This window comes from Pinus tabuliformis, chromosome 2_1 (genome assembly GCF_031772625.1).
Source record: "Pinus tabuliformis cultivar Carrire ecotype Pingquan chromosome 2_1, CPIR1, whole genome shotgun sequence".
Taxonomy (NCBI): Eukaryota; Viridiplantae; Streptophyta; class Pinopsida; order Pinales; family Pinaceae; genus Pinus; species Pinus tabuliformis.
In genome coordinates, this window is record NC_142299.1 from 833,030,018 (window position 1) to 833,049,234 (window position 19,217).

Genomic DNA, 19,217 nt, shown 5'->3' on the forward strand with positions numbered 1-19,217 from the left:
TTGATTTAGCATTAATCAATGTAACTTATAATTATCTATGCAAATTTTATCAAAGCATAATTTCTAACTTGAGTTGGACAGTCTACACATTTACATTTTACTTCTATAACTCTTGTAAGTATATTTTTTATATCTTATTCCTATCCATTTTTTTTATGCAAAGACTTGCTTAAATTATGGTGGGAAGTAGTTGATAGTAGATATGTTATTTACTTGAGTACAAGTTATTTTATTTTTGGATGGTTTTCTGCCAAGTTTAAGAAGAAAAAATCACTACACAAATATCTAAAATTCATGCATTGCTATAGGATTAAATGCACGGTGTATGGAGAATGAAGAAACCCTCAAGGGTCTTCCTGGGACCCTTGGCAGACTATAAGGTTATTTGTAGCTATCACAAAGCTACATGCATGTCCATACTCAATAATTAATTATCAAAGAAAAACAGATTCATTACCTCGAGTCTCCGTGTAGATTTGCTGGAGAGCACAATGCAGCTAGGTGGAAGTCCCCTAAGCCAGCTCCAGAACAAGTCCTACACATAGAAGAGACAAGTGTAATCACAACATAAAACCTTGACAATTAATAGATGAATATACAAAAGAAATATAGTTACACATAACTAAGCTACTCACGCTAGAATGTATTGGACAAACAACTAAATGAATGATAGTACTGTTATGGCCAGCAACAACCCCCCTTCTTATTTAGATTTATTTCTAATACTAAATAAGTGGGGACCCTTATCCATAAAATTCAAAAAATAAATTAGGACTTGTATCCTTTTTGAATAAATCTTACTATCATAAAACCTAGGAGAATACACGAAAATCCCAAAAAGGCTTGAATTTTGTGATAAGTTCGAACAAAGCCATTCCCTTAATAAAAAGTGTCGCATCGCAAAAAGGTAAAGGATGCCTTCCTACAAGCAGAATCTTAAGATTGCGAAATCGCGATGCGAGATCACCCATCAAAAGACCCTCATCGCATCGCATGCCTCAAATATCACTTAAGCTTTAACGCCTCAAACCGCTGATATGCAATGGCGAATCTCACAAATCACATTTCGCAGAAAACACATTGTAACAGATAATTACCACACGCAATGAATTTGCGATATTGTGATCTGCGATATTGCGAAGAAAATCACAAAATTGCCTTATCGCAGATCTACAGGGCTCGTTGTTCGAGAAAGCCTTTTCCATAAAATGATGCCTAGTTATGCGTGTTAATGTTAATTAATGAGTTAGTTGGCAATCATTAATGAAATATGGTTTTGATCTGATCGAGGAGCCATTTAACGTAAGGTGATATATTTTATATGTTTTTGGCATTTAAAGCTTTCCCGTCACCTTTTCTTATCATTCTTCTTGCCTCATTTGTAAACTACAGGAGCGAAAAGCAAAGAAGTGTACATAGCAGTGTTCAGAATATTATGGGAAAGAAGGGTAAAGCTCCAAGTTCTGAAGATAAAGAGATGACGCCCTTATACACAGACACCACCTGTAACAAAGATGCTGGTAGTACTACTTGGGAAGGCATGTACAGTTTAGTCGAGGAAGAAAATCCCAGGGTAATGGGGGTTACAGCTACTGCTAGCTCACACGGGTCATCTGAAGCGTCTATTACAGAACTAGCATGTTCTTTCTTGCATCAGATAGCGGCGAGGCCCAAAATTCTTCCATACATGGACATGGTCAAATGGGTACTAGATAGTGCTGATATCACGAATAGACAATTTAAGACTCGGGGTCAAGGACTCATTGGCTCATTCACTCCACAAGATTTGAGGCTCATGTATCATCTACCAGAGCCACAGGCGACTTATAACAAACAGTTCATGGAGAAGTTCGCTAAAGAAAATGAAGATTTGGCAAAATGCACCAAGCACTGGTCAAGAAGGGACGAACCATTAAAAAAGGATAAGCACGGTATGTATAGTACTGGTTCTCTCACCTCCCTGTATTGCTTTATTGCTGCTATGCTCTGTAGACTTTTTGGAAAGCCAGATGTTAACAAATTTTCATCTGAATGGCTGCCATTATTGGATGTCGCCACTAATGCTACTATTGTGGATTTGGCTAAGATATTTTCCAACAATTTAGCCATAACCATTTTGAATTACCGGTCCAAAAGAACTACCGCTCAGATGATTTATCCCCCTTTCTACTTATCTGATTATGTGATGGATGCAATCTGTTATATTTTGAAGTTTCCTCTAATGGGCTGGAAATGAACTACTCAAGGCCCCTTACCCATTCATATTGGTCACAAAGAATTATGGGATTCCAACTTCATTCCGTATTTCTACAAGATTTGTCATGGAATCATGCTACCTCTGTACAGAATGTTGTATGATAAAGACCCTCTAAGATTTTCTCCTGAAGCAGAGGTCGATATGCTCCCTGTCGCGAGATTGTTTGGAGAAGAACTTTTCACATATGTCAGGGTATTCGGAAGTCTTGCTTCCCCTCATGTCCTACCTCTATATGTTCCTGATAAACTACTGGCATGAGAGATTGCTTATCAGACTTACGGAGAAGGAGGTATGAGTAAAGATTTGAAGGACAAGAAAAATGCCATTTGGCTGCAATTTCCTATGGCCTGTGGGGCCTTTTCGCTTTTCGATTTAGGCCATGCCTTCTGTTATGCCCTTAACCTGCAAAATGATACCCAAATACAGAATATGCGAAGAAAAGATACCCAGAACACAGAATAGCAATGATTTTATTATTCAGAGAGTAATGTTCACTTGCCTCTTCGAGGGGGAAACCTCCAATAGAGCAGAGCTCGACTACAAAATAACACATGATGCTCCTCGCAGGGAGTCTCTATCCTTTATATATGACTCATACATGCAATACCACGGGCCAATACCGTGGGTTTTATTAATACCATCTATCTAATACTACGGCCCATTTGCAACTAACTGTGGTTCCGTCATTAATTGCAGATTAACCACTTACAATTATTAATATGGGCTTTATTGACTCTTGACTATGACGTGATCCCATTACATAAATAAGGGGGTTAGGGTGGGACCCTAACATGCCCTCCCCCTTTAGACTAGCCTTGTCCTCAAGGCCGAAGCTGCGGAAACTGCTGAAGAATAGTGGCTGGTTCCCAAGTTGCATCTTCCAGAGAGGTGTCTTTCCATTTGACGAGGACTTCCTTAATCATGCGGCTACACAGTTGCTTGTCTCGTGTGTCTAGGACCTGTTCAGGTTGAAGCCAGATGGACCCTTCTTCGTCCAATTCAGGTAGACTGGTCTGAATTCTGCAATTGTTCCCAATCACTTTCTTGAGGCATGAGACATGGAAAACTGGATGGATTTTTGCAGTAGGTGGCAAGGCCAACTTGTAGGCCACTTCTCCAATGCGTTGAAGTACTTGATATGATCCGTAGAATTTGGGAGAGAGTTTCTGACACCCCTTGTCTTTGAGTGATGTTTGCTTATATGGTTGGAGCTGTAAAAAGACATGATCCCCTTCTTGAAATTGGCGCTCTGAGCGATGCTGGTCTACCTGTTGCTTCATGCAGTTCTGAGCTTGATGAATATTCTCTCGAAGATGGGCGAGCATGGTTGCGCTGTGTTGTAGGAGTTGATCCACTGCTTGTACTTTTGAGCATCCCTTGAGATACGAAGTAGGTGAAGGCGGGAGTTGACCATATACTACTTCATAGGAGTCATTTTGGTGGTGGCATGATAGTTGGTGTTATACCACCATTCAGCCAGAGGTAGCCGCTGTACCCAAAGGTGTTGCTTTTCTGAAGTGAAACACCTAAGGTAGGTTTCTAGACATTTGTTGACGGCTTCGGTTTGACCATCTGTTTGCGGATGATAGGAAGTACTGAGTTTTAGTTGAGTGCCTTATATTCTGAAGAGTCCCTACCAAAAATTACTGGTGAAGATCGGGTCGCGGTCGAACACAATAGAAGTGGGCATGCCATGCAATTTGAAGATCTGATCCATGAAAGATTGAGCAACCAAAGTTGGTGTAAATGGGTGGGGTAGGGCGCAGAAATGAGCATACTTCGACAGTCGGTCCACAACCACCATGATGACTGACTTGTTCCCTGAATTTGGAAGACCTGTAATGAAATCCATAGAAACCTCCATCCAAATTGATGCCGGAATGGGCAATGGTTGTAATGTGCCTGGTGTGTTGACGGTTTCCCCTTTGTGGCGTTGACAGACATCGCATTCTGCTACGAAAGTAAGGATGTCCTTTTTCATGCCTGTCCAAAAAAATGATCTTCTGGTGCGAGCATACGTCTTCTGAAAGCCCGAATGTCCTGTAATGGGAGATGAGTGCAATTCTGCCAAAATGCGACTTTTGAGGGTGGATGTTGGTGATATTACGACTCTGTCCTTGTAGCGAAGAATATCATCCTGCCACGAGTAGCCCTTGGTGGAATTTGGATCTACCTGCAATTGAGAAATGAGTTGGGAGAGCCCAGGGTGTGAAAACCATTCCCTGCAAGCCTCTTCAATCCATTCTGGAATGGGGAGAGAAATTGCTAGCAGAGTACTTTCCTCCTCAAATTGGCAAGATAATGCATCTGCTACACTATTGTCTTTCCCTTTCTTGTAAATGATCTCATAATCATATCCCAGCATTTTGGCTAGCCATTTATTTTGTTGTGGGGAGGATAGGTGTTGCTCCAAAAAATATTTAAGACTGTGATGATCTGTGCGGATTTGGAAACGTCGCCCCAATAAGTAAGGTCGCCAGGTCTCGACTGCATGTAAGATGGCCATCATTTCCTTCTCTTAGGTAGATTGGCCCAGATTCCTCCCACTGAGTTGTTGGCTTGTGAAGGTCAACGGTCGCCCTTCCTACATTAAGACCGCCCCAATACCTGTACCCAAAGCATCACATTCAATGACAAAAGATTTGGTGAAGTCAGGTAGTGCTAAGACTGGAGTGGAACACATGGCATTTTTTAGAGCTTTAAAGGCCTGTTGTGCTTCCTCATTCTAGAAGAATGAATTTTTCTTTAGGATTTGGGTGAGGGGCTTTGCTATGCGACTATAATTGCAGAAAAAATTACGATAATAGCCTGTGAGACCCAAAAATCCTCTCAAGCTCTTCAAGGTCTTAGGTTGAGGCCATTCCTGCATTGCCTGGATCTTTTTGGGGTCCACCTTAACACCTTCACGCCCATAATGTGGCCCAAATACTCTACTTCTGCCATGCCAAACGAACACTTGGACATCTTGACAAATAATTTATGCTTGTGGAGTAGTTGCAAGAGTAGATCTACATGCTGAAGATGTGCGGCCCAAGTGCAACTATAGATGAGGATGTCATCGAAGAAGACAAGGACAAATTTCCTGAGATATGGTTTGAGAATGTGGTTCTTAAGGCTCTGAAAAGTAGAGGGGGCATTACAAAGACCAAATGGCATGACCAGGAATTCATAATGGCCTTCATGAGTTCGGAAAGTAGTCTTGGGGATGTCGACTTCCTTCATGCGAATTTGGTGGTAGCCTGAGTGAAGATCCAGCTTAGTGAAGAATTGAGCCCCATTGAGTTCATCCAGAAAATCATCAACCACCGGGATGGGAAATTTATCTTTGACTGTCAACTTATTGAGGGCCCTGAAGTCAGGGCACATCCGCCACTCCCCATCTTTCTTGAGCACCATGACCACTGGGGATGAATAAGGACTAATGCTGGGACGAATGGCACCTGCTTCCAAAAGTTCCTTGATGATTTTTTCTATTTCATTCTTTTGGGTGAACGGATATCCATATGGGCGCACATTTGGGGGTTGGGCCCCTGGAACCAAGGTGATGCTATGATCATGTTCCCCTCGTGAGGGTGGAAGCTCATGAGGCTTGTCAAAGACTGGCAGATGGTTATTTAAAATCTGTTGCATCTCAGGATGAATTGGCAGAGGCTTGGTTTCGACTGCCTGGATGGAATTAAATTGAGCTACAACTCCATGATTGCCCTTTTTTAACAATTTTTCCATCCTATGCGAGCTGATGATAGAGGGGGCTCCCGCCTGGAGTCCACGGAGGTTATGTGTGTAGTTGTTCTGCTTAAAACTCATATATAACTCCTGGAAATCCATTGTGATTGGCCCAAGAGTGCGGAGCCATTCAGTGCCGAGGACAATGTCACAACCCTCCATGTGTATGGCAAACATGTGAGTTTTCAACTGATAATCCCCCAATTGAAGTTTGACATTTTCACAGTGGCCTTCACATTTCATTGTGCCTCCATCCGCAATTTGAACTTGGAAGTTAGAAACTGCTCGTACAAAACAATGCACTGCTTTTGCGACTTTTTGATGGATGAAATTATGTGTACTTCCACTATCAATCAAGACTACTACCGGGCGATGTTTAATAAAACCCCTGATTTTGAGAGTTTGAGGGGAAGAAATCCTGCCAAAGCATGCAACGAAATAACTGGTTCATCAGAGACATTGTCCTTTTGGTTGTCTTCGTCTAGCGGCTCATGTTCCTCCAGTGGTGGATCTTCCTCTGTTGAGCTGTAGTCAGTGGCATCAATTTGAAAAAATTTGGGCTCCTTGCATTTATGACCTGGGGAGTATTTTTCATCACAGTAGTAACATAGGCCTTGCTTTCTTCTTTCGGCTATTTCCGCAGGTGACACCTTTTGGACCTTAAGTGTTTGAGTCGTGTTGTGAGCCTGTGGGGGGCGACCTTTAGCGGAGAAATTTGGGCAACTGTATTGGGTTGCTAATGCACGTTCCACGTTACGAGTGACCTTGCAAGCCTACGTCCATGTGGGAGGGTGGTGCAGTAGGACTTGTGCTTTGATAGCTTCTTTAAGACCGCTGATAAAACATTCCGTGTAGAACACATCTGAGAGACCCCAAGTGCGGAAGGCTAAGGCTCCAAAAGCTGTAATATATTCATCCACTGTACTAGTCTGTCGGAGCTTAGTAAGACAACCCAAAAAAGATGATTCCTGGTCAAAGTGGTCTTGAAGAGCTTTGGTGAATTTGGTCCAAGTCTTAAAAGGTCCAGTGCAACATTGATGCCATTCCCACCATTGCCACCTTTCATTGTCCAAGTACATGCTCCCCAACATAAGCTGAGTCTCATCATCGAAGATGCGATTCAGTTTGAAATACTACTCCATTTGTGCTATCCATGCCGATGGGTGAGAGACGTCAAATTTATGCATATCCAACTTGGGAGGTCGCTGACTGGGTGGTGGGTGGGTGTGCGGACGTGAGGAGAGTGGCTAGCCTCACCCTCATTGTGTTCAGTGCCATTATACTCGTCCTCGTGGGCTTGCTCCTTGCCCTTCGAGACTATTTTCTCGACCATGTTACATAGTTCGGTAAGCTGAAGGTGGAGGTTGTGCATTGATTCTTCAAATTTATCCATCCTTTCATTGGCCATCGCTTGAGCTCTAGTTTCTACCATACACCAACTGGGTTTTTTGAAAATTGGAACCGCCTAAAAAAAATTTCACTAAGAAGTGAATGGTACCACCGTGCTCAGCTCGTCGTCCTGATTCTGATGGGCTAGATCACCAATAAGCACCCTGAAAGATCCCAGGCTCTTTTTTTTTTTTTTGAAAACTCCTAACGGAGTTTTACTCCTTCCTTATCAATACTGCAGTGGCCAAATCCTCAAAATGTCAATGCGGCCAAAAGTCCTGCGAAGATTATACCCCGGTATAGGAACCCTTCACAACGACTCCGATCTTGGGGATCTGAGAGATCTGAATGGCGTATCTGATGGCGGAACAAACTGCTTCTGCAGATCTGATGGATCTAATAGATCGAAATGGCTGATCTGCGAACTCGAGACGGCGGGACTGATGTCTGTTGCTGCTGCACCCCTTTGCACAGGCGGATCTGGAAGAGATGCTGTGTGATCCCCCGATAGAAAAGGGAACTAAGGTCTTGAGGAGTGTCAGGTGCTACAGATCACAATATACATAAGGGTCTGGCAGTAGTACTCGGCCCAATGTTTCAGGGCTCTAACTAAGGAGGATCGACCGTACCCTTAGCCGTGCAACCCGACTGCCCTATCGTACGGGCGAGTAATCTCCCCAAGTGTTGTTCTCGATGTACTGTAGCCGCAAGACGGCCAACGGTTTATCTATGGCGAGGTTTCAAGGGAGCCTAGGGGGCTTCCGATATACCCAGAGGGTACGTGGAAGACAATCCGTGCGCGGTTCTGTCTAATGCACTACTACTCGAAGGGGTACCCACAGGGGTTACAAGGGAGTCTAACAGATGTGACCACCTCTTGTATTTCCTGCGTGCATGCCTCCCCAAATCCACAGGTTTATGCGCTTAACGACAGATCCCATGGTTTAAAGATGTCGGAACATGTCTCTAGCCAAAAAAAAATAATTGCTAAGAAATGGAGATCCCACCGGCCTGGAAATTGCTCTGATACCACTTGTTATGCCCTTAACCTACAAAATGATACCCAAATACAGAATATGCGAAGAAAAGATACCCAGAACATAGAATAGCAATGATTTTATTATTCAGAGAGTAATGTTCACTTGCCTCTTTGAGGGGGCAACCTCCAATAGAGCAGAGCTCGACTACAAAATAAGACACGATGCTCCTCGCAGGGAGTCTCTATCCTTTATATATGACTCATACATGCAATACCACGGGCCAATACCGTGGGTTTTATTAATACTATCTATCTAATACTACGGCCCATTTGCAACTAACTATGGTTCCGTCATTAATTGCGGATTAACCACTTACAATTATTAATATGGGCTTTATTGACTCTTGACTATGACGTGATCCCATTACATAAATAAGGGGGTTAGGGTGGGACCCTAACACGTTCAAAGAATTAAACAACATGTTATGTTTACGATTGTTCAAATTTCCAGGAAGACCGTTCGACCCTACTGATATCGTTAAGAATTTCACTACTGCAATCAAAATAAAAGTGTTTTCTAAAGAAGATGATCTTTTTGATGATATGTTTCAACAAAAAAGTACACTTAAAGAAGTTCTGAATTTGGCCCAAATGCGATTTCCTCCAGCAAAATTTCAAGAGTTCAAAATGTACAGAGAAAGAAGGTTAGCTAATATCCCTTTGGATAAATTACGCTTGGAACCCGTATGGGAACAAACTCCCAGTATCAATCTCAGTGGAAGTTCAAGCACAGATAGGTCCAATTCTAAGTCTGGGAAAGAAATGTCAGAACACTCCAAGAATTCCGAAAGCGACCATGATAAAAGCGAAGGGTCAGTAAGAGATATGGCCCAGTCTAAGGAGCACCCAGAACAACAGGTTTTGACCTCTCCATAAGTAAATCTTCCCCCTCTCATCGTCCAGCCACCACCAATTAGAACTGAGCTAGATAAAGAATGGGAGACATTCAATGACCTAATCAATACTGAAGGACAAAGCACAAAGACACTTGAAAGCAATGTACAGATAGTGAATGATATAGTCACAGGGACAATCAGAAATGTCCTAGAAATGGAACATATTCCCATTACCCCATCTTTTGAACTTATACTCAAAATAGAGGAATTTCCTCCTCTTGATGTATTTTATAGTCCGCAACATAAGGCGGTAGTGAGAAGACAAAGAAAGAAGAGGAAATTGGAAAGCATGCTCTCTTATTTGGAAACGAGCGATAGGATTACTAATCAAGTCGTGGACCTGTGACATGATTATGATTTAATTGATAAAAGAGTTACTGAATATTTGGCTTGGCAGGAATCAGAAGAAGGAAAAAGGGTAGGTGCACCCATAATCAATGAAACCCACAAAGAAATGCTCTTTAACAAGTGGGATACACAGATTAGGAAAGCAGAAAAATCGGTAGAAGAAGCAGCCATATCAACAAATAATATCATTGACTGCATCAATGAAAATTTGCACAGGGAAAATCTAATATCAGAGACCACTCCAGGATATCTACCAAATGTACAGCATCTAGAGACAAGCTGGAAACAGAAGGCTCAAGAAAAAGCAAAGTCCATCAAAAGGTTAACCACGTTGAATTGGGATTCTTACTAGACGTACTTGGTAAAACCACACAGCCAGTGCATGACTCTCAAATGTATCATTAATTCTGCCGAGAAGATGGTGCCAACTCTTACCGATTCTGTTTTCATAGGACAGCTAAAGTCTGAAGTCAGCTAGCCAACTCTCCTCAAGAAAATGCTGAACGCTTGCAACTACAAGGAACAGATACATAGATAGTTAGTTATTAGTTTAGTTTTAGATTCATTTTTGCTTTATTTTTGCCTAAAATGAGGACGGTCATTTAAATTGTATCCTACATTTTTGTAATAAATTATTTTTAGATTTAGCTAGTAGTATTTAAACCCTTCTCATGCATTTAGAGAAGTGTCCTGAAATTTATCAAAAACTTGTCCTCAGAACATGCACTTTTGCACCCTACGAGGAGGTTTTGATGAATGAATGGAACATGATTTATTGATATCTACATTTAATATCTACTATTGATGTTGCACTTTTGTACTCTTAGTGGATGTTGGATTAAGAAGAGATAAAACATTATTGTTGGAACTCATGAGTAGGACTCGTTATAAATGGTACTTTTATCTCTTAAAAAATTCTGCTTATGTGTTATGGTGATATTCATGTTCAGTTATTTATGTACGAATGCTTAAATGCTTGAGTTATCATTTGGCACTTTTGTATGGTGATAGCTATTTATTTATGCTTAATATATGAGTGACTTATTATGTGATATGTTTTTCACAATTGTTCGGCTAACTTTTTATACGAAACAGTTCATATTTATTGAATTCTTTTCTTATAGTGATTGAATGATCTTTATTACCAATTGCTGTAGAAACTATTTTAGATCGCATAATTGAAAGATCAAATCTCGGGGTAGTTTTAGAATTAGATTTTTATTTTTATTAGAATACAATTGCATGTCGTTAAATTAGATTTACAATAAAAAGCATTTTACTTAGATATCAGTTCTCAACACACACACACATAAATTGGGAAACTCGTTCCATATCACCAGTCGGACCGACTACACCAAACAGAAAAGGAGCTGCTAACCAAGGTCCAGACCGGGTGGGTATCCCCCTTGTTGTAGACCTAATTTTCGGGGCTTCAACATATTTGGTGCTAGAAGGAGAGCCTCCAAACTAAGAATGGAAAGTAAATCTAAATCTATAGTAAATCGCCCTCACCATCTCCCCCGACTTCTCCTTCGCATTTAGAATCTTCAAATCTTGAGCGAGAAGTCGATAGAACAACAAACACTGCCACAAACTCGAATATTTCAAAGAAATCTACTATTAAACCTCCTGAAGGTTAATCTTTGATCCATAAACTTTAGCGATTTTCAATATCTCCTCAAAAATCTGAAAAATCTCAAGGTAGTGTGACCTCGCAATATAACCCTTCTCATCCCCTTACCAGATTATAGAGTGAAAAGTTTGGTATTGAACCAACTTAATTACCTCTACCTACAAGGAAGATAGCAAGGAAATCACCTAAAGGGTTTGATAGTGAGACTCTTTCGTCATCATCATCCATATCAACCTCTCCACCGCGAAGTCAACCATCCACTACTCCACTTCAAATCATCATCCACCAGACCACTGGAACTTCGACATCTCCTTCTCAATCATCAGGAACTGTAATATCCTCATCTTTCCAACCCTAGGGATCATATTCTATGCTTTCCTCTGTTAGTAGTTCAACGATGGCCCAAATGCGAAGGAATAATCCAGGGGCAGTCTTAATGCCTCCACCCTTGAGTCAATTACTGGCCCATCTGTTATAGATATTTTTGGGCACTGCAACCCCAAGCATAAATGTCCATAAACTAAGGGCTCCTGAGTCCCTAAAAGTGTTGTTCCAACCCCTAAAAGAACAAGGTCAACTGATTACAGCTTCTCCCAGAAGTTCTCCATGAAAAACTGCTCAGAACTGGTCAAAACTAGACCATTTCACCTGCTCCATAGGCAAAGTGCGTTGCATCTCACCTAAATACACACAGTAGGTGCGTTGCATTTCAAAAATCCCTTCTATGGGGTGCGATGGGCGAGAAGGGACAAATGGAAGTGTCAATCCGCGAGGTGGAAAAGCATGGAATCTTCCAGAAACTTCTCCTGTGACACTTGCCTCTCTGAATTTGACCAGGGATGAGTAAGAGATCATCAATCTCCAAGTGGAATCAAGAACTATCAGAGGGAAGACACTAATCAAATCACAAGCTAACTCATCTCCCTTGCGGACATCTATATATGGATCCCTCATCCCAGAGATCCAGAGGCTGGAATTTCACATCTTGTAAGGAATTGTTGTTGGTTTCTTGAGGCAACATCATAGTGTTGGGTGATCTAAGCTTTTCTTGAGGTGAAGAAGGGCTCACTTCCTGAGAGGATGATGCTGGGTCAGAACGATTGGTTGTAACTCTCTTGGCTCTTTCTTGATTATCAATAAAGCTATTCAAGTTTTCCAAAATACTCTTGTGTGATTTATGTTTTATGCATTTGTATGGTCAATTTACATCTGATCCTAGATTGTTTATGATAATAGATTCATGTTCTCGTATAGTGTTATGCTGCTTTGATTCTACAGGTACTCTGTGAAGCTAGGTATACAAGAAAGCAAGTAGCAAAGGACTATCAGAAGAGAGAGGAATCGGGTAAGGAACCAAATGCAAGACAGAGATTGGTCTCCTTTATTCTTCTCTCATCTATCTTTCATAAAGGAAAACAAAAATAGTTTTACTTTGTTTGTTTCTAAGGTAGCTACTAGCCTTAGGGGGATTAGCAGTTCTGCATAGACACTTTTCCCTCTAACAAAATGGCGACTCCACTGGGGAGCGAATAGATTGATTGTTTATATACATTTGTTTACTTTATAAACTTACAGACGGAGCCTAAAGTCAAGCCATCTAGCCTTCAAACTGCATTTGCTATGCAAGTGCAAAGTAGATCAACGCTGCTTCAGTCAATCTCCGGGTTTTGTTTATAAATTAAACAATTGATTTACAAGCTTTCTAATTGCCCTCGTGGTAGCTCTAGTAACCTCCTTAGATATACCCCTGTGATTGATTTACTGATTACCACTTGCTCGGCCAAAATCCCTGAACTAAACTGCAAACTGTGACCTGGAACCCAATCAAAGTCTCTTCCCTGGTCCAATGCACTGTCTATTATGTGAATCTCAAATTCAGCGCACTTCCTAAGTGTAGTAGGTGCGTTGCATTTCAGTTTCACTGTGTTACAGGTGCGCTGATCAGACTAGGCATTGTTCCTAAATTTTGGTTTCTGTGTTCACTCCTTTCAGATCTATTCAAGAGTTTTGCTGCCTGTAGTCAGTATACCTCTGTTTGAAACCCCTTACCTTACTGTTATTCTGCCTCCATTGTGTAAAGAACTGTAAATGTTTTTATGTATTTTTTGAGTCATTTTCAGTTCTCCTTTACAAAGAAGTAATGTAATTGTACTGTCGTTTCTTGATTTGAAAGTGTCGCAAGTGTCGTTTTCAGTCATAGAAGAGAATCTGATTGTTCTTGATAGTCGATTACCCTGTTACTATTGTATTTGATCTGAATTAGTAGTTTTTCTAGTGTCGAAAGCAGGTTTTCAATTCTGAATCGCAAAGTGTTGCCATTGTCCTCATTTTGTTTTGAAAAGAAACTTGTTAGTAATTGTCGCTTTGAAAAATAATTCAGATTTGCGCATTAGCTTTCTTTTTATCATTCACACATTAAGAAGGCTGAAAACAAATACATGCATGTGCATTTGCATTTAGACTGTTTGATTGGTTTGATTTAGGATGGTGCATATAGTGTGTGCTCTATGCTCTTTGCTGAAAGAATACTGTCTCTCTTTCCTTAGTAGCTAGGATTTTCATTGCACAAAGAAGATAAGACGAATGTTTATCATCTTAGATTGCATTTTAGGAATTGTACATCTACATCACGCGGTGAACCTGAAAGGAAAATTTCTTAAGCAAGATCAACTATAAAATAAATTTAATGAATCTAACAACGCTTTGGAACCTAACGCACAACATCTAGAAGTCTAGGCTAGAGACATATTCCGGCATCGTAAAGCCTGGTAACTATTGTTTTCACTGTTCATTGGGTGATTCCTCCACTTTGAGACGATAAGTGTCTGTATGGACTTGTGCTCCCACGGACCGTCGAGTATATTTTGGAGACCACAATAGGCTTAATCCTTTATCCATAGGAAGCTGTGTCTGCCGCCCTATTGATCGCAATGCACTAAACACAACATTCAGGAAGATTGACTGTCGTACCGTAAAAAGTATTCTGCAGTTTTGCGATTGGTTTGGTAATTTCTCTGTCTAGATTTCCAGAGCAGTCCCTTTCGTTCCTTTTCAGACTCCTTAATGGAAAAGGTCCATCTGAGCACTTGTCACTTCAGGCTCATTAAAAATCGAAGGCAACTAGAGTCATCTTTTGTTTTTTCTCGACTCTTTAAAATTGAAAAAACAAGTTGTGTCAAAGCGTCTAAAATTTATTTTAAACGGAATAATCATCACCTTTCCTACGTTGGTCTTAGGTTGAGGAAAATGGAGTCCACCACCCAAGGAGTTCCCCTTGGAGGAAATCCTAGTCCCTTCTCCTCTTGGGGAGATGTTGGTGCACCCCATATGGCCACATTGTCGCTTCCAGGATTGACAATTGGTTTGCCCGTATGGCTCTTCTCAACCTCTGTCGTTCAGAACACCGCGGTTCCTAAACAATCGAGTCAACAACTAGACGATTCCAGGATAACCCCCCAACCCTCTACTTTGTCCAATTCTTCCTCTCCTCCTTCCTCTTCGCTTGATGGGGCTAGTAAAGCCAAAAATCAAGTACCTGAGAAGAAGAAGGAAAAGAAGAAGAAAGAGAAGAAGAAGAAGGAGACAAAGGCAAAAAGGGGTAACCAAGCGTTGTCTAGTGAAAATCCACACACTGCACTGACCAGGCCTAAATCACCATGTGTCATTTGCAAGGGAGACCACTTTCATAGAGATTGTCCTTGCATCCCTTGGATCTTAAGGGACTGGTCTCCTCGTTTGCACAACCCGGTGTCGTCAACCTCTGATGATCATGTTGAAAATACACCATCGACTAGTGAAAGTGAAGCCCCTGGACAAAAAGGAAAAAGCAAATTTCCTTGTAAACTGTGTGAAGGCGATCACGCCATACACCATTGTCCCTTCTTAGACGAGGCTAAAAGTGTTTGGATGATCGTCCGGTTTCACCGTTACGACTTCCTCTTGGATATAAGAAACTCTTGCCAAGTCCGTCACTAGTTGAAAATCTGGCTGACCCCCCCAGGTGGTCAGCCGAAGTATCTATCACTGAAGAAAAACCATCTGAATCCATATCAGACGAAAGTCAAAAGGTCGAGGCGGCAGTTGACTCGGTCTTGCCTTCAGAGGTTCCATCTTCAGATGATACAGCCACCGAAGAGAACAAAGATGACACCGTCCAAATTCTTTTTGTAAGCACAGACTCCGAAGAACATGGGGGTAGTCTACTCGTTCCTTTACCGCAGGAAGGAAGTTCATCAGAGTCATATCCGGCTGTCTATTCGGTCCCACCTCCAAGAAACCTGGTTGTCTCCTTCGACTGGAATCAACTAGGTACACCCCGTTTACCGGCTAGTGTACCATTCCGAATCATTGCTCAAATATATAGAATGGTTATGGCCAGTACCATCATAGATGAAAGGGCTTCTGTGAGTATCCTTTCCTCGACTGCTTGGAAAGCGCTTGGTTCGCCATCACTTTTGCCTGAGATGAGGAATCTAACAGGCTTTGACAAAGGAACCAGTCGACTGTTAGGGATCCTTCCCAATGTGCCCATAACATTGAGAGGGAAAACCATTCAAATGAACGTAATGGTAGTCCAAGGACCCCTGGATTATAATCTACTCCTTGGACGAGACTATATATATTGCATGGGAGCCATTGTCTCATCACTCTTTAGAGTAATGTGTTTTCCGCACGAAGGAAGAGTGGTCAAGCTCATAGACCAGCTTTCATTTCTCGGTCCACACATGGAAAATAGTCATATACCATCCCTGAATGGTGTTTTCACGCAAGGAATGTCTCATCAATCCCCAGTCCATCCACCTGATGAGCGCGAGTGATTCGGGGGACATGACTGAAACCCAGGGGGCATGCACCCTGGTCTGCTTCGGCAGGAAAACTTCAGGTATAGGATAGGTTTCCGCGACAGATATATGACTAGTCTGACACTCCCGTCTGTGATTGGAAAAGGGGGTTAGACTGGAATAAGATTCCATTGTCAAAGTTATGTGGGTGGAGGTGTCTGTGCCACTCGCCTTTGTCTATTTCGGTAGGCATCGCCTAAGAAGTGTTTTGTTTGCGGTGCAGATAGAACAATCTTTGGTAACCTGAAAGAGGTAAGCCTTTCCCGATAAAATAAATGTTTTGTCGGTAGATTGAGCGGTGACCTTGAAACTCTATTTTAGACCTGGGGGCATGCGAACCTTTTGGCATGCAAGCGAAGAGCGACCATTTATTTTTTTAAATTTGTAGGTCCTCTAACCCTTTAAACTCGTAGGATTGGTCGTTTCCTAACTTGCATAAAGAAAGGATGTGGGGCAAAGCTTTAAAAAATTATCGTTTTTATATATGAGACATCCTTATTACGTGACTGGATTAATCGAGTAGTTTTAACGCGGACTTCATGCTCGTTAAAAAATAAACATAAGCAATGAGCAAATGTTTCCCCTAGCATTTAAGCTCATTAAAAAATGAACCAATTTCCGGTAAATAACCATCGTGAATGTAGTACTTCAGCCTTTGAAGCCTTAGTCGTGTTCTCATCATCACCTCCACTTTGTATTGGCCGATCCTTCACCTCCACTTGATTGTTTACCCCTTTTGAGGAATAGCTGCGAAGAGTGATCCTATTAGCCATCCTTGTAACACTGCCGTGATTGGGAAATTCCAAACCTTACCTGGAATTAGCTGCTACCCGAATTTATCACTCGTTCCTCAAAGACGAGTCTCCTTTAATATTTTTTCAACTGACTCATAAAATATGAAAAGTTTGCTGAGCCATTGGCCTCTCCAACTCATTAAAGTGACCGGAAGTGCTATCCCTCCTCTAGATTTTAATCTTTTTGGAACCGAAGGATTATTACACAAAAAGATCGAGCGCTTGTTTTGTTCGGCTCGTTAAAAGTACTGAAAATTCATCCCTTATGTATTGTTTTATACTTTTTCGAACCTAAGGGATTAGATGACGAAAAAGGATCTTTGGAGTTTCCTTTACGTCCCTTTTCAGACCCTCTAAAATTGAAAAGGACCGAGTTATCTTTGTCGTTAAACTCGTTAAAACCTAATAGTGACAAACTTGTCCATAACAGACAAGAACGAGTTTCACTATCGCTAGGCTCGTTAAAACATAGCGATGGGTTTGCTTGAAGGGAAAATTATAGAACAAGCATATGTTATCCTCCTCAAGCTTGACAAAAATAAAGAGGTACTGGTCAGCAATGACTGGGGAAAAATTGGGAAGAAAACTTGAAGAAACTTTGTTGGTATCAAGTCGCTCTTGAACATGACACTTTCACTCCGCATCCAAGTCGGGTTGGGTTGTTTCATTCACTGGTCACATCACCATGGTCACATCACACCATCCACATTTGGGGTTAATGCTACCAATCCATCATGTCAGTGTCGCCAATATGTTCAAGGGAAGTCACTCAGAAAATTCACCTGTGTCTCACCCGCTGCAATACATTTACGCTCCATTCTTTCATGACTGCCACCCTGAACCTTATATCACCAGATCGTTTTCACCTCCATTAAAATCGTTTGCTCCATTCCACGTCATTGATGTGGGATTCATTAAGGCCCTCCTATGACGGATCTCTTCTTGTCGACATCAGCTCATTATCCAAGAAGTTGATCTAGGAACAACCCTTTCAGTACTTCGAAGCTTGCATGCCTCAATGGCAAGTTTCTCACTTCCGGCAACAGGTTCACATCAATGGCCTTCGACCGAAAGATTTTGCGTGGTGTTCGACGCCAAGTCCCTTATTCACACCAAGTGAATTGTACTGCCGTACCTTGAGGATCATTATCATTATCGGTGATTCCTCTCGTGCTTGTTAACAGCTTACATCATTCGCTGGTAATCAGGCGATGTCTTTCCATGTTCGACTCCAGAACATCTCTCACATAGATTGACTTGTACTTTGAGTCAAGATCGAACGAGATTGAAGACCCCGGATCTAGTTTCATCCATTCGGGCTACGATATATATTCAGGAAAATAAAGACATCAAATGTACATCATTGCTGCACAGATAATCGTCCAATCTAAGGGATGATGGCTCTACCAGAATCATCAGTCTACACTCAGACGATTCTCTATCCTATGTACATGAAAATGAATTTATAAAGCTGAGCATGGGAATGCCTGCCTCAGCTAGATCATGAAAGTATTATGAAGATAATTTATTGTATTGTATCTTATTACAGGTCTCCTTCTAGCTTGAAAGAACTTTGGATCCTCATGATAAAGCATTTCACCCGACATCAAAAAAGATTAATGACCTCATGCTTTAGGGGGCAACTATTATAGACATTTTTGGGCACTGCAACCCCAAGCATAAATGTCCATAAACTAAGGGCTCCTAAGTCCCTAAAAGTGTTGTTCCAACCCCTAAAAGAACAAGGTCAACTGATTACGGCTTCTCCCAGAAGTTCTCCTTGAAAAACTGCTTAGAACTGGTCAAAACTGGACCATTTCACCTGCTCCATAGGCAAAGTGCATTGCATCTCACCTAAATACACACAGTAGGTGCGTTGTATTTCAAAAATCCCTTCTATGGGGTGCGATGGGCGAGAAGGGACAAATGGCAGTGTCAATCCGCGAGGTGGAAAAGCATGGAATCTTCCAGAAACTTCTCCTGTGACACTTGCCTCTCTGAATTCGACCAGGGATGAGTAAGAGATCATCAATCTCCAAGTGGAATCAAGAACTATCAGAGGGAAGACACTAATCAAATCACAAGCTGGCTCATCTTCCTTGCAGACATCTATATATGTATCCCTCATCCCAGAGATCCAGAGGCCAGAATTTTGCATCTTGTAAGGAATTGTTGTTGGTTTCTTGAGGCAACATCATAGTGTTGGGTGATCTAAGCTTTTCATGAGGTGAAGAAGGGCTCACTTGCTAAGAGGATGATGCTGGGTCAGAACGATTGGTTGTAACTCTCTTGGC